Here is a 14,767-nt window from a genome sequence, read left to right on the forward strand (position 1 = left end):
GATTTTAGGACGTTTCTATGATTTCTTGGAAGTGTCTACGATTTTAGGCATTTCTTGGATTTTAGGAGGTTTCCAGGCTTTTAGTACATTTCTAGGATTTTATGACATTTCTAGAATTTTAGGATGTTTTTAAGATTGGAGGAAATTTAGGAGATTTCTAGGATTTTGGGATGTTTCTAGGATGTTAGGACATTTCTGGGATTTCAGGACATTTCCAGAATTTTAGATCATTTCTAGGATTTTAGGAATCACCTGAGCCCTGCAGAACAACAGGACACACCTGATGCAAATGATATCTCAGCAGGAGGGATGAAAAGTACCAGTAATACTGAAACCCTCGGTAACGACTTTCTTTATGTGATGCAGATTTAATTCGACAACGGAGGAGAAAAACCCAACAAAAAACACTGTAATTTAATATGTCCTGTTAAAAACTAAACACACATTCAGATGCAAAACAGTGCAAATATATTCAGGACATAAGAAGAGCCTGTTTCTTAAAACCACAGAGACTGAGCAAATGAATGAGTGGGAGGTTACAGAGACCCAGGTGTGTGTGTGTGTGTGTGTGTGTGTGTGTGTGTGTGTGTGTGTGTGTGTGTGTGTGTGTGTGTGTGTGTGTGTGTGTGTGTGTGTGTCACACATGACTCGTATCCCCCTCCGTCACATGACTCGTTGTATCCCCCTCCACACAGGATCAAAGGCTGACTGATTAAAGATGATGAACCGACTCAGAGAGAAGAAACAGTGACAGAAAGATGCCATTTTTATTTTTAGCGATAAAATTAGAGACATAAAGCTTAGGAAACCCTGCCTCATTTGTTACCATGGTGACTAGAGTCAACATGAATTTGAATGACATAGAGGGGTATCCCCTTTAGTCTGCAACCTCATGGAAAAAGTCCACCAGCCCTCAAATGAAGGGAACACACTGACCTCTACGGGGTAACAGTCTGACAACACACCTGTCATCTCCCGAAAAGAGCTTCTGACTGTTTTAGTTTATTTTCTCTAGTAGGAACACTCAAACTGTGCATGGCGGGGATTTTTTAAGACATTTCTTGGATTTTAGGACATTTCTCAGATTTTCAGATGTTTCTAGGATTTCTCTGACATGTCTTGGATTTTAGGATGTGACTCATATTTTAGGATGTTTCTAGGATTTTAGGAAATCTCTAGAATTTTCCATTGTTTCTTTTTCCATCGGATTCTTGGACATTTCTAGTATTTTAGGACGTTTCTAGGATTACAGGACTTTCCAGGATTTTAAGACTTTTAAAAAGATTTTATGACATTTCTAGGATTTCAGGACATTTCAAGAATTTCTTAGAGGTTTCTCGGATTTTAGGACGTTTCTAGGAATTTAGGACGTGTCTCAGGTTGCTAGGTGACATATGGGGGCAGCTTCCAGCCCCCCCTGCTGGTCTGGCCCATAATCTTGTCACATGCAAAATGTGTATCCTTCCTGCCTTCCCCTTTCTAATTTGCAAAGTTAGTCATTTTAATTCTGACAACGGTGTGCACCTTGCCTTTTGTTTCCATTCATAATTGCATTATGTTGGATCACTGTCTTCCCCTACCTCTTGATTAATATTATCTGCATACTCCTGATCACTGCTTTGGTTTACTGTATAAAAGGGCTTGCATTTCATTTGTTCGGGGTCAGCTCAGCGACTCAGACCGGCTCTGTGTCTGTAAGTTCACCAGTATGCCGCATAATTCAATAAACGCACACCAACACAAAAACTCCTGGACTGATTTCGTAAACAGTGTTTTAGTGAGTTGCTGTTTAACCTGCAGCCTCCAGAACAGCTTCAGCGCTGCATGGCATAAAGTATGTAACTTTACTGAAGAGATGAACACCATTCCTCTTTTTGCTGATTTATCAATGAAGGCAAAACGTTACATTTTTTTCAAAATCTCCCACAGGTGTACAGCAGGGTTAAGATCTGGACATACAGTACTGTGTGTACTGTATGTATTCCCCTGGGACTCAGTGGGTGGCTTGACCCCCCACCAGTCTGCCTCAAGCTGAAAATCAGTCTCATACCATCACTATCACCCACTCTCTCACCCCTCGCCCTTATTAGCTACAAGTCACTGACTGCTGCATTAGAGGAGCAGTGAAAACACCCGCCCGCTTATTCAAGTCAGAGAGAGCGAGAGCTAAAGAGACAGAGAGATCATGACCGACTAGCTGAGGAAAATGTGCAACATAAACAGAAGCAACAGAGAGTTTCCCCTCAGCAGAGAGAGTTATTACAGCACCAATGTGCTCATCTAGCTCCAGCATCACACGCAGCGAAGCCTGCAGGGAGGGGCGGGCGCCACTGAGGAGACGGAGACATCATCGGTGATGATCACTTCACATAACGAAGCACGTAGCAGGTGCACGTCTCAGTCTGAGGCCACCACACCTAAAATGATCCTGGACACTGACCTTTTGTAAAGATTTTTGTATTCTGACATAAATCTCTTCCTTATTCTGTATTCTTCTGTGTGTGTGTGTGTGTGTGTGTGTGTGTGTGTGTGTGTGTGTGTGTGCGCGCATCTGTCTTTCTGGACCAGCAGCCTAATATTGTGTGCACATTTCTAATTGTACACTCAAGCACCTTTCTTGGTTGTGATTTGAAACTGTTGAAAAACCTAACACTGACTGCTGACCCCTCACACCTCTTAACCCTTTGAAACTTGAAAATTGGCATGATTCCTTCCAAAAACATGGGAGAAAGAGAATGAGCAACTAAACAAGAAAAACAAGATCCTAAAAATTAGCCAGAAGTAGTTAGTATAATAGTATAATTAGTAAAAAGTTACAAGAAAATTACCTAAAAATCTGTAAGACAAGTAAAACATGAAACAAAAGGACAAGAAAATTATGATTATTAGAACTTCCCCTCCAAATATAGGGAAAAATGTCCCCAAAACTATATATATCATCACACTTTTGGGGGGAATTATGTTACAGAAAAACTATAATAAAAAAATGTCAAATAAACACATTTCAGTACCTAAGGATAATGTTCATGTTTAGTTCTGTTTTTTTTTTTAATATAAATTAATTTATCTTCAGGTGATTTCCTTGTGATGTTTTTAGTAATTTTTTGCAAATTTTTGGGCCATGTCCTTTTAAGTTGCTTGTTGCCTTTTTTTGACAGAAATTAAACCAATTAGCTTCAGTTTTAAAGGGTTAAGAGGAGATCCACACACTGTATTAAAAGCTTCCATTAATTTTAACTGTGCAACTTTTTGATTTAACAGAGATCTTTGTCAGATAAGAATCAGACATTGGCTTAGTTTGATTTATTATTTTTTTTTTTTTATCCAGCACTTATAAAAGATTTTTGGATGTGCGTACACTCCACCCTGATTGTACTGAAGTTAAAATTTCAATATCGTAAACACTAAATAAATTGGAAGGATCACTAAAGAAACGACAATTGTTTCTGTGTTTCTGAGCTCAGAGGAAACAGTGCTGCACCAGCACAACCACTTCTTTAACTGTACACTATTTTTGACAAATTACAGAAAAACAAATAAGTCACACATATGTGCAGCCATTCACCTGCATATACAGCGACGCTCAGAGCCGTTATTACACGGTGCAGCTGTTAAATTGGACCTAAAGCCAGATCTCCCACATGGGAGCACAAACAGCAGCGGTCAGCCAAAGGTGAAGTCCTCAGAGCCAAGACGGCCTCGTTTAAACATGCATCATCGCTGTGTGTCGACAATACGAGCAAACTGTGAGTTAGCACTGTTTGAAAATGGTAGTAAGTACACACTGGTGGATTTGCAGCACGTTCCAGTCACAGGGCTCGACTCAGGTGTGTGAGGTGAGTATTTTTCATTTCACGCTCAGGAGCAGAACATTACACTTCACCTTGCTTCTGTGTTAGCAGGATGTTGGCAAAAAACAAATTTGAAACGAAATGTTTGAAAAATATACAAAAAATACACAATGGTACAATAATTTGAGGATGACGGTTGGTGCTGCTAAAATAAATTTACAAATATACTTTAGTTACTTAAGCTGTAAGTATATGTTTTTCTACTTTCATTGAGTTTTTTTTAACCAACATCAGTCCTAATCATAGATATCAAATATTCATTAATTTTCAGAATTTCAATCCTTTAAATGCCAGTTTGTTTATTTTATTTTTTGTCATGGTGCCACTATGTTTTTAGATGAAAAAAAAACACAGAAAATGAAGTTTGAATGGGTTTCAATAGCACATTTTTTTGCACTTAACAGTATAAATGTAACAGTTTTGTTTACACTGTGTATTTTAGACTCATTGTAGGAGCTGAGCTGGAAATTCTAAGATTAAACAAGAATGTATGCCGTATGCATGAACATAGCCAAAATTATCAAACAAAAAAAAGAAAAACAAGAATGGAAAGCACATGAAATACTGCAAACAGTCCCAAAGATTCTGCACTTTTCTGCACATTTTCATCCAGGATCAATACACAAAACTGGGGGAAAAAATCTGAAATTTCCTTTTGGTTTGAGACCAAACTGACATCTGTGGATGTCAGTTTTTTGAGCCACAGCGAAGCCCAAAATGGGATGAACATGGACTACAAACATGTATCATTACTGTTTTGTTGTTATATAATTCAACGAGTGAAATGAATTCACATCACAGCGGCGTTTTTCACTCTCTCTTTCTGGTCCAGTTAGCTGTTATTCTCCATCTCTGTGATGGAGTGAGATGTTGCAGCTCTGTAACACAGAATCTGTACTTCACGCTACACTACAGCTGAGTAATCACTACATTAGCATAAACACTGATGCCTGCCCCAGAGGCGAGCAGCAACAAGCTCAGTGCACAGACTGTCTGGGGTCCACCGGCTAATTACTGCTCATCAGTGCTTTCTAGCACAGGTACAGTGGCCGCTGTGTGTACAGTCGCCTGCAGGCTGCCGTACACACCGGCCTCTCCAGGGTCACCAGCCTGTTGTTCCTCCTGTCAACAGCATTAAATGAGAGAAAGACGGAAAGATGAGACAGAGTATGGCTGCTGCTCCTACAGTTACAAACACTGACATCAATATCCCATAAGATCCACTCATCCAACAGTGTCTGTGACCCACCTGTCTGCAGTCATCTGTAACCGGCCTGTCTGTCTTTATTTAGTCCAAACACATCTTTGTGTGTTAGTAACTTTCTATTTATAGAGAGAAAATTACGCTGCCTAAAAGGCTAACACAATACACTGGCTGAAAACATTTCCATTAGGGAAAACTGCTGTAGTTTCAGAAACAATGCCAATAAAAAAAACACACACAAACCCCAAAAAACAAATGCAACAAAAAATCTGCATATTCAGTTGTCCAAGCCTCAAGGGTGGAGCTCTAAGTGGAACAGCATCAACCTTTACTATTACCACTTGGTAGGTTTTTTCATTAACCCTCAAACTGTGCAAATTGAAATTGCGAATATAAAAATACACCTAATGGAAACACGTCAGTTTAGAAAAAACTTGTAAAAAGCGTTTAGGCTCACATGAGGTTGTAATTTCAGGTGATTTTTAAAAGTATTTCCTTTGTAAAACTGCAAAGGAAACACTTTTTAGGCTTTTATAGGTCACATGATGCTATGTTATGTGCTTGTTGGTAGGAAATGTCTTTTCAAACTTTTTGACCTTATGAAGATCCCAGAAGGATCAAAATGTTGTCTTGAATAAACTTGTTTGGCGTGGAGTAGGTGTGCAGGCGTTACCTTTTTCATTATGTGCACGTTTTTTTTGATAGCCTTGCAACTCCGTGATGTACGTTTAACTGCCTCTTTCAATTTTTGAGCTGTGGCACATTAGTCCGGTTGGCGACCGTAGAAAACGGCACCACAGTGCAGTAACATGATGTTGTTCTATTAGAGCACTACAGTGCACTGACATGATGTTGTTGTAGTTCACATCAAAGCGTATTTATTGGCTCGAACAGGCAGCTCCTGCATGCAACAATCTGTGCCCGAGTGTTACGTAACGTGTACAAACCTTCTATGATATGGAACCATGTTGCATGATGTAATGCTGTGCACCGTGTAGTGCAACGGCCATGACATGCACCATGACATAATGCATAAATGAGTTTCATGAATTTCAATGACTGCTTCACTTTCATGTGCTACAATCAAAGCGGTTCATCCCTCATCGGGTGACACACAGTAAGGACAGACTTCCTGCACTCAGTATTCACCTTCCAACCACTAAAAAACAAACGAGCACACAAATCACTGCATGGCACAAGCTCATATATAACAAGGAAATCTATTTTTTCTGTCTAAACTCAACAGAAAAGGGCAGGCAGTCTAGGTCAGTGGTTCCCAACTGGTCCTGTCATGGGATCCAGATTTCTCTTCAGTCATTAGCTCGAGGTCCACACAATAAAAATGACCACATATTCTTTTTTTTTTCACGAACAAGAAACAACACATTGGCCTAGATAACAAAGAAATAAAACATAATGCAAGAGTAAACAGAAACTGCACTTAAAAATAAAAAGTGCTGTGCCGAAAATCCACTGTTAAGAGAAAAAAAGTGTTTTTTTTTTTTTTTTTTTTTTTTTTACAAATTTGACAAGTTCACGAGTCAATTGCTATCCATTCAGAATGGAATCGCGACCCACTTTTAGACCGCAACCCACCAATTGGGAACCCTTTATAAATTTTCCTTCTAAGGGAATTCTGTCATCTTCCAGAAAATAAACAAATAAATAATTAAATAACCACATTCTCAGATTAACAGTGTAAAATAAAGTACAAACACACACATGTACATATATATATATATATATTTTTTTTTTAAAAGCTCACAAAAAATAGCAGTTGATAGAAAAATGCCTAACCAGTGACTCAAAAATTTTAATTTAAGTTTTAATTTAATTTTGTTTTTGACCACACCTGTCACCACAAAGCCTTATTAGTAAATATGTAGTGACCATTTTTTTAACATTTTGATTTGATCAGGATGCGACTGAGATAAAAACTTTCCCTCTATAAACACATTTATGGTAAAGTTGAGCTTTTCCTGCAGAAAAGACTAAATTTCACATTCATTATTAGTCAAACTATATGATCTAAAGCCTGCCATTTTCCTTTGCACAACAATATTTATACTACTCTCATGATATGAACTCCCCTCACTAATCCATTACACAGTCTGTTATTACAGAGCAGCCCGATGTGCTTAACAAGCTCTCCGCCTCACGCATCACATCATAATAATGTGATGTTGACGGTGGAGCAGGTGATGCAGCATCTCCTCCGTGTCTGACCTCCTGATCGGTGCAGTTCACTGGAGATCACGTTACTGTGTGTTCAACAGATACATTTCTGTGTAAACACTCATACGGGTCTCACACACCCATCTCATATTCTATAATATCATGATAAAGCTCTTTTCTGTCAGACTTTATCTCCATAAAGGCTCTGTGTGACTCCATGAAGGGTAAAACTGACCGCATGACAGCTTAAATTCATTGTGACCATTAAAGAAAGATTTGTGTGTGAGTTTTTTGTGTGTGAGTAGGGCTAAAATAAAAGAGAGATTAAAATGCTATTATCCTTTAAAGTTACACATGCAATGCCAAATGTAAGTTTGGATTTTAATCAGGAAACTGGGAATCAGGCTTAAAAAAAAAACATATACTGCATGAAGTGGCCACGTTACTGCAGCAATTTATTTTACCAAAATAATATTTTCTTATAATATGGACTAATAATTAAATATTCTCTCTCTCTCTCTCTCTCTCTCCCTATATATATATAAATATATATATATATAATAAACTGATTAAACGGACTGATTAAACGGATTAAACTGTTACCAGCTAATTTCATTCAAACCGTGTTGCACCGTACTTGAGACTTGCAGGAAAACCAAGTCACACAGAAATGTGTGAACTGAACACGAAATCTCAACAATGGATTCTAGACGACCGGCTGTAGATTAAGAGAGTGTGCCACATATAAGATGAGTCCTGTGCAGGTTTGAATCCGACCTGTGACTTTTTGCTGCATGATTCCCTCTCTTTCCTTTCCTGTCAATACTGGAAAAAAATGCCCAAAAATAATCTAAAAAAAACAACTTGAAATAAAACAATGCATTATATGTTGGTGGGCTTGAAATGTGCTAAAATTCACACGCTGGCAACAATGTCAGTGCAAATATACTGCAGATGGTTGCAGTTTTTTTGTGAAATGATCACAGTTAGTTTAGTTTCAGATAAAGAGAAACACTTGAATTGGTTTTTAGAAGAAAAAGTACTTTGTTAAATTTAAAATAAGCAACTACAAATACTGTAACTAGTCTGATGGAGGCACGCAGGCTCAGAATTCAACGCAGGTTTTTTTAAAAAAAAATTTGTAACCTTATTGTTTGCAGGATGGTCGTGCAGCACAAACCCAGTGATGCTGCTGGTCCTTTGTTCTCATCTACAGTGAAACAGACACTGGAGCAACAGACAGACTGCTTATGCACCTACATTAATCAAAACTTGTGAAATTATTTCACTGTGCAAGTTTTCTTATAAGATATATATTAAGATATAAATAAGGCTAGCAGAATCAGTGATTTCTTTAAAATCACTTCTTAAAACTTTTATGCGATGTTGTCATTTTCATCTCTTTTAGATTTGCTTTTATTTTCTTTTTTAATTTATACTTTTATTCTGTCTTGATCATGTTTAATTCTATTATTAGCACTATTATTTCCATGTTTACTGTTTATATTCTCTGAATTGTATTTACCTTTATTGGTAAAGGGGTTTTTATTGTCATTATTGTGTTATTGTTTCTCTCTTTTGTCTGGCCTTAATTCAGCATTTTTGTTTTATATATCTAGATCTATATATCTATAAATACACAGGTAGATAGACAGATAGATAAATGCCATTAGAAAGTGTAATGAAACTCTGATGGTTAAATTTAGTCTCTTACAGGACGATTCGTGCGGCCGGTAGCTTCAGACAGACAGCAGTGAGCGTGGAGCTGATGGCTGCTTCTAATCGTTGATGTTCTTTTTGGATTTTCGGAGCAAAGAATCTTTAGCTCCAGACTATTTTTTTTATTTCATTCAGTTTTGATTTCCATCAGCCAAAGACTCAAATTTTTTTCCTGAAGTCTTAAATGTTTTGTGCGCCTCCAGCTCGTCGGGTCGGATGGACCAGCTCTCCGCTTTGCCGGACAGCCAGCTGGTGGACGTTTGGCTCCCTGCAGACTCAGCCGAATGGGGTGAAAAAACTTGGCCTCAGCACAAATGTTTACCTAACAGATGACGGCACAGTCTGCTGCCCCCATGGATGCTGCCACTGTTCAACACAAACCATTGACAGCATCCACCCACAGAGCGGGGGGGGGGGGGGGGCTTCAGCACACACTGACAGGACGTGTTAGAGCCTTTTTGATTTTGTCTCAACATTTCATTCATTCAGCTGAAAATGTGAGATGCTGCAAATGTGAGTCTTTATAAAGCCGACAGAATCTTATAAGGACCTGTGAACATTTCTCACATAAATATAAAGGATAAATAAATATTTAAAAACAGATTTTTGAGCAAGAGAGGAGAGACGTTGAAGATGGGGGGAGGTGACTGAAATTAAAGAAATACAGCTCCAGATACATTACCTTTTAACTTAGCGTGTGCATCAGAGTTTTTTAAACATGAGTAAACCTGCTCAAAATAGGCTATAGACTGCGTTCCCATTGACCAGTGTACATGGCTCTGCAGTAAACGAGTATCTGTGTGTGGATCATTTTGGTGTGTATGTTTGACATCACAGATGGGCAGAAGAACAGGTAAACATTAGAAAGCAGCATGGACAGAGGTCTGTGAAAACTTAGCGGTGGTTACTTCTGTTTATATATTTCTTACTCATTCAGTCTCTCTATCAAACTCTGTGCAACGAATTTGGATCAACGTTTTAGTGCAGCTTAGGAGGAGATGGACAGTAATTAGTGGTGACATGTCACTGCATCTCACCAGATGTCATAAGATGTCGTGGGGAAAAAAAGAAGAAGAAAGTAATAATTAAACAAGGAAATGACCTGAAAATTTGCTTTAAAATTATAATAATTTTAATAATAGTAACATTTTTCTTTTTCCCTATTTTTTTTTTTTTTTTTTTTTTTGATAAACTAATTTCTTTCCATTTTTGGAACTTTTCTTACCAAGTTGCTCATTGCCTTTTTTCCCCAAAGAAATCACTTAGAGTTCAAATGTTCAAATACCTGTGAAAGGCATCGGAAAGCAGCACAAGAGTGATGTTGCTCCAGGTTTCAAAGGGTTAAAGTAAAAACGAATATAATCTCAAAACATGTGGATGCAGCTGTAAAAACTGTACATGTGCAAAACTCACACACACACACGCACACACGTACACACACAATGTGATAAAGCTCATGGGAGCAGGAAACATGCTTACAAAGGGTTGGCTGACATCAGGACTAAGGCATGATGTATTGCTCTGAATTGTGCCCTGTTCATCATTTTTTTCTCCTGCGATAGCGCCTTCTTCTTCCACAACCGTCCCGTCCAATTACTGTCCACAGCCACTCTCACAGCACAACACATGTTTTGCATGATTGCATTCTCTGTTGCGATCAGCCGTTGACATGCCACAGTGAAGGAGACGGAGGTTCAGTATGTTTGTTATAAACTCTGGATTGTCATTATGACGTGCTGAACGGCGGCCTCAGTGTGTAGTCGTGTCCTGTGGGCACGCCAAAATAGTGAGTAAATGACATGTTTGACTAGTGGCAGCGACATACAGTTCATTTTTTATTGTTGGAGTTATCACAGCTGTGTCCATCAAGTGAATAAAGGGAACTATTATCTGTTTGTAGCCCTGAATGTGGGGACACTGTTGAAGATTACTACAAAAAAAAATACAATTGCATATCAATAATTTAATGAAAATAAATGGCAAAAAGTGCAACAGAGGATTTGTACCGCAGTACGTCAGTAAATCAACCTGTCACGCTGGACGGAAAGGATTAATGCCTTTGTCCTGAGCTTCCAGGCGCCTCTGCTAATGATCCATTCAGAGCCACGGGAGTCGTTCCTTGATACAAATAACAGTTATTTACTGCCTCATTACAAATGAAATCTATAACTGGAGGACTGGAGAGAAAGGACAATAAAAGCCCCACACCACTGTCCACGATGGACAAGCACCTGCGTTAAATTTCACTATTTAACCCTTAAACACCTGCATTAATATCACTTTTCTTGTGCTGGGTTCAGATGTCTTTTACAAGTATTTTAGCCATTGGATCCTGAACATATAGTTGATTTTTGATTTGTTGATTTCTTTCAAGAAATAAAAATAAATTTAATTTTTTGGTGACAAAAACGCAATGAGCAACTTGGCAAGAAATGTAGGACAGTGTACTTAAAAAAATAATTCATATTAAAAAACATATTCTAAAAAATGGGAAAACTATATTTATAATTATAGAATTTTATTGTTAAAGAAATCTAATTATTTTTAAAGCACTTTTTTTGAGGTCATTACCTTTGTTTTCCCCTTTTTTGTGCTATTTTTCAGGTAATTTTCTTTTACTAATGTCTTGCTAATTTTTGGGTCATTTCATCTTAAACTACCTATTGCCGTCTTTCCAAATTTTTAGGAGAAATTAAGCCAGTTTGCGCAGAAATGGGTAGAGTAATAACTTAGCTCTCAGGAGACAAAAGATATATTTTTTCATTCTTTTCGACCAATAGTCCAAAACACAAATAAATGGAGTTCACAATTAATATAAAAAGAAAAAAAACTGTTAGTAGTAGTAGTTAAATAGTTACCTAGGTAGTAAAATAATACTTATAAAATTTTTAACAGGGTAACCAGGAATCTCTACATTTTTACCGACACATCACTGTTTTCCAGCAGCTTTTTTGGTCACCACATATGTTTTTTTATCGATCCATGGCTGTGTTTTTATCGGGGAACGTGCCACCAAAAAGGGATTTTAAGCAAACAAACAAACATGAAAAGATCTTTTCCTCAATATAACCAAGTGCGTTTTGTGGCTAAACCACATGTTAATGACAGCGCTGTTGAAACATAAAGTTTCAACAAATCTTCCACATATCAACTTTCTTTTAGGTGTGGCCTATTTGACATTAACTGCCATTACTCTAAAACAAATAGTGCACACTCAACCAAATTCTCATGACAGGTGCAGATGTACATGTACAAAAAATGTAAACGCATTGTAGTTTCTGTATAATATCGTGGATCGCTTTGCTTTTTCTTGTGCTACGAAAAGACTGAATCTGATTCTGTTGACTTCTCTAAAACCATGCAGAGAAAAGGCGAAAAAAAGTGCAGTTTTGATGTTTGTCACATTATATTCTCTGAAACTGTGAAGGCACGAGTGACAAAGATGATGTCATTCGGCTCATTTCACTGGAAAGGACAGAAAGTATTCGGAGCACGAGGCTCTTTGAAGCATTCCCAAAATTACTATCATGTGCACAGACACAAGCAACAACTCTGCCAACAAACCTCCCCACCTCCTCTCTGTCTGTCTCTACCCACACACACACACACACACACACACACACACACACGCACACGCACACACACACACACACACACACACACACACACACAGACAATGGGCTGTTTGTGAGGTTATTATCTCAGTGTGTCAAGTGGCCAGTCTCGAGTCCATCGTGCCACACTCAAGCCTTATCTGCTCGGACGCCAAAAGCTCGCTCTGTTCTCCCATCTCCATCCTTCCTCCTCCCCTGACCTCCGCACCTATCAGCCGCGGGCTAAAAGGCTAAAAGCATTCTTCATTATATCCACCGTCAACAAGCACGGAGAAGTGGAAACATACCTCCAGGCTCCTTTAAAAGAACCGAGACCTCATATGAGCCCGCGGCTTGTAATTCACTTACATTAGTTTTGATGTACACGGCGATGACTCACACAAGTCTCCTTCCAGCTTCCTTCAATGGTACAATTACAAATCAGCAAGTGCAGCAGGTTTGCTAAGCATTTTGTTTTGCATAATAGCTTTTGTAAAGGTGAGTCATGCATTAAATAATACTGTATATGTGCCGAGCTGGATTAACTGGGTTACATGATTCCTGTAGGGAGGGGAGGGGCTGTTTCATTAAATGGAAGAATTTAGACTTTTACCTTCATTTTAGCTTCCACATCAATGTTTAATTTCAATGGTCAAGGATCATGTTCTTAAATAATATTGATTAATCAATAAACTGGAAATGAGATTAGCACAAGATGTCACTTAAATTTTGTTGGGCAATATTGGGAAATAAATAAATAAGTCATAACATAGATAAATAAGAAAAATAATAAAAAATATGTAAACGTAATGACTGGTTTGAAGAAAAGTTTCACAGAGAGAGTATCACAGAGAAACTATATTTACATTTATCAACTCGGAGACACTAATACTGTTCAGAAGAATCAGTCCACTCATCTCTACCCTGAACAAGGCTTCACTTCCGAAAACATCCAGACACCCACGAGCTAATGACATGAGCTGATAGCAAACCACAAGGACAGTAAGAGCCCCAAAGATGTCTTCTGTAGTGCTGCCAGTACCGCCCTAAATATGGGACAGAGACGAGCACAGCGGCTCCGACTGTGTACGAACAAACCATTCAGTTTAAACTGATGTCGTGACAGTGAAACAAAGATGAGCCAAACAAATTAGTGATAGCAGATTAATCCAGTTATTGAGTATCTTAACCCAATGAAGCCTGCATTGACATCACTTTTTCTGAGCTGCATAAAGTATTTAAATGTTTGAACCCTGAGACAATTGTTTTGATTTCTCTCTCTCAAAATATATATATATATGGAAGAGAATATAAGAGAGATCCTGTAAATTTGGAAGAAATTAATAGATTTAATTAAAAAAAAAAAGCTATGTGAAATTTTCCAGAGCACTATATATATAATTATCGGAATTATATATTCATTATTATTTTCCAGAACTATTACGAATTTAAGCAGTTTTTCAGGTAATTTCCTCTTTATTTATTTATGTATACTTTCCTCTTTTTTGCGTGCTAGTTTTCAGGTAATATTGTAATTTTTGTGACATACTTTCTTTGCTTGTTCTTTTTTTAAATTTTCAGGTAAATTCCTTGTTTGTTTTTTTCACTCAACGATTTTCAGGATACGTCCTTGTGATTTTCTGACTTTCTTATTATTGTTTATGTTTTGTTTTTATTTTTTTGCTTATTTTAATTAAGTTTTCTTGTTCTTTTTACTAATTTCTGGGTTATTTCTTGAGCAAGTAAGAAGTTGCTCACTGCAATCTTTATATGTTTCAGAAATAAATACAGCCAATAAGCCCATTTCAAAAGGGTTAATAGGCTGGATGAGACAGTCTCTTTGTGATTTTGTGACTCTACAGAGAATCTATATCCTGCTGAAGGCTCTGCGGTGGAAATAAATAACCTCATCAGTTATTCAGACCCACAATAGCGGGACGCACATGATAACAGCAGCTGAAACAACAGGAAACGGACTGTATTTCTGGGTTGGGCTGAACTATGAGGGACACACACAGAAACAAATGTGTGATATTTTGGGCGTCCACGGTTCTGTCAGTAAAAGTCCTGTTAACTTCTGTCAGACTGTTCGACTGACAGCACTTTTATATTGTTTTGATGTCTTGCAAAAACATGGGGAGAAGGCAAGACATAGCCCAAAAATGAGCAAGAAATTGGTAAAAATAAAATTAAAGGAAACAAAACAAAACAAAAAAACCTGCAAA

At 37.8% G+C, this 14,767-nt stretch overlaps 1 protein-coding gene across 1 annotated transcript in view; it reads right to left on the reverse strand.

Moving 5' to 3' along the window:
* Window positions 1-14,767, reverse strand: part of cacnb4a (calcium channel, voltage-dependent, beta 4a subunit) — a 46,385-nt gene that overhangs the window by 14,094 nt on the left and 17,524 nt on the right.

Source organism: Plectropomus leopardus, chromosome 10 (genome assembly GCF_008729295.1).
Source record: "Plectropomus leopardus isolate mb chromosome 10, YSFRI_Pleo_2.0, whole genome shotgun sequence".
NCBI classification, from domain to species: Eukaryota; Metazoa; Chordata; class Actinopteri; order Perciformes; family Serranidae; genus Plectropomus; species Plectropomus leopardus.